Here is a 2,708-nt window from a genome sequence, read left to right on the forward strand (position 1 = left end):
GCCGCCCCGCCCGCATTGGCGGCGGCCCCGCAGCCCCGCCCCGAGCCCGGGCGGCGCGGCCTGGCCGGCGGAGCCTGGGCAGTGTGTGTCAGCGTTTCGTTCGCCCTTCTGGGCAGGGGTGGCCTGGGATAGCCGGGGAATCTCTTGGAATTGCCTTTGCGTTGTTCACGAAGTTCTCAGGAAAATCGAAAGCTCCGCTGGTTGTGAAAGGAGCGACCTTTGAGCAGAGCTTATTGCTTGCTTTTCCAAATTAAAGAAAACAACAACACACCCGAGATCAGTGTGTTCCGAGGGCTGCATCGCTGCTGGCCCGTGCCTTGCCCGTGTGTCGATGTGTTAGTGCCAAAACTTGGTGAGGAAAACGGGCAGGGGCGGCAGCAGCAGGGGCAGAACTGGAGCCGCTGTAATGACGGCATAGATAGGAGCTTCAACATTACACCCTCTGCCCGGGGCTGCACGGCCGGATAAGCTTGGAAACACCCGTGTCACTGTCGTGGTGCGACCTCACTGCGGCTGCACAGCAGGGCGTACCCACCAGGAAAGTGCTTGTACGAGCCTGGGATTTTATTCCTGCCGTTTTGTAGATGAATAGGATTTTCAGATGGTAACTTGAAATTTGATTTCATACTGCATGTTCATGAGGTTGCCCAGAAGGACGGCCACCAAATTGCCAATGCCATGTTCCGGGATATGCGAGCCTCGTTACCTGATTTAGACATAAGATGCCTGTCTGGTGCCAAATGAGAGTATATGGGATCTTACATAGGGAGCTTACATATGTAGTGAAGGACTGCTTCTCCTCAATTCTTCAGCTATGATGTTAACCAAAAAAAAAAAAAAAAAAAAAAAAAAAAAAAAAAAAAAAAAAAAAAAAAAGGAATTTAAAGTATGCTGGGAATTTTTGAATTTTTGTATCCACCGTCTCTGATCCTCTGATCTCCTGTCTGGCCGGAGCTGCCTGTCTCCAGCTGCTGCTGTAGTCAGTCACTGCAGAGATTTTATCACCCTCTGGTGACTCTGGATTCACATTAGCCCTTCTGCCCCTGCTGTCCCCAGGCTGTCCTTCCCAGTGGCCACATGGCTCCTGATTGCTCCAAGACCCTTCATTTTCTCTGGTTGCCTCATTTGTGTTTTCCATGTAACTTTGCCATTTCATGAATTTTTAAATTAAATTAAAAAGCCAATAGCTTGCTGTAGTTAAAGTCTGGGTGTTGTGCATTAACCCATATAACCTGTGATCTATCTTAATTCTTACCTTCCTCATTCTTTTTTAAGGTTAGTGGAAAGATCTAGTAGCTCATGTAAAGCTTATATCCTGGATACTAGCAAAGGCAATTTGTTTGCTACCTGTTTTTATTATACCAGATTTCTTCATTACCTTCTACCAATTCACATCCTCTCTTTGTCCTATTTTTATGTATTTGTTTCTGATTAGGTTCAAGTCACACCCCTTTACATAGGACCTGCTTCCAGTATATGTTTCTTTTCAGTATATGCTTATGTTCCCAGAAGTTATGTCTAACACTGTGAAGAACCAGTCATGATAAGAGCTTCAACATTTTTTCAAATTAAAACCAGACAATGGTGTAAACATATAATGAACAAGTTCTCAAAAGGATGAACATATTAAAAAAAAAGTATTTTTGAGCTTGCATAGAACCATGCAATTGCACTGCATGGTTCAGTTTTCAGATATTTTTAAATGTTTTCATATGCTTATGGCTTATTGTTGGACTCAACAATGTTAATTTGTAGTAATTTTTGTATTCAAGGGTATATTGTTGTTTGTGTTGACTGTTCAGCTCCTTCATTTAGTAACAGTTTGCTAATCTGACCATAAGCTACTGTCTCTCTTTACAGATTTCTTGTCATCAATATTTAGTTTTCTTCATGGCTTATAACATTCATCTTAATGGAACATCAGGCTGCCATTCTGCTGCAGACATTTATTTACTTTGAGTTGATGTTTATATTGGAAGGATGATTTTCTGGCTGTCTGTTTTCATATCACTGACATAGCGTTTGACAGGCAACCTTTCACAAACTTCACCAGTCTGAGCAAGCAGAGTTTCAAAATACATCAAACATCATTCCTAAACTTAATCACAAGATGGAAGTCTTTTATGCGATCCTTTAGACAACTTTCAAATATTTTTTCTTTCTTCTGCTATTGTCTCGGATATGTTTTGTACATCAAAGCTTTTCTTCTGTGAAACAAAACAGAAACTGGTGTTTTTCATTTTCTTACTGTGTAAGATCTCTGGTGATAATGTAAGAGTAGCACATTATATTCTTTGTAAAATCTAGTCACACACATATATATGTAACATGACTTTTGCATCTTAAGAAAAGAGTAATTCATAAAAACCACTCGTATGTGAAAATATAATTAACATTAGTTTTGTTGATTTGTCTTGATAAATGGCATAAAACCATTTTGATTACCATGACCAGATTTTGCTTTCAGTTATTTAGTGACAAATTCTGTGTAACTGTAATTGCATCAAATGAGCTTTTCCAATGGTGAGAATGAGATGATAATTTAATTCTCAGTGTTTGAGTAGAGAGATACTTTTGCTTAGTATTATTTGCCTTCAAAAGATTCCATTTTCAATCACATGTTTATCTAAGTTAGATATTTGGTCTAAAAAGTCCCATGCCTACACAAGCTGTTTCTTTCAAAAAAACCAACATAATATGTTCAAGAA

This window comes from Passer domesticus, chromosome 1, assembly GCF_036417665.1.
Source record: "Passer domesticus isolate bPasDom1 chromosome 1, bPasDom1.hap1, whole genome shotgun sequence".
Lineage (NCBI taxonomy): Eukaryota > Metazoa > Chordata > Aves > Passeriformes > Passeridae > Passer > Passer domesticus.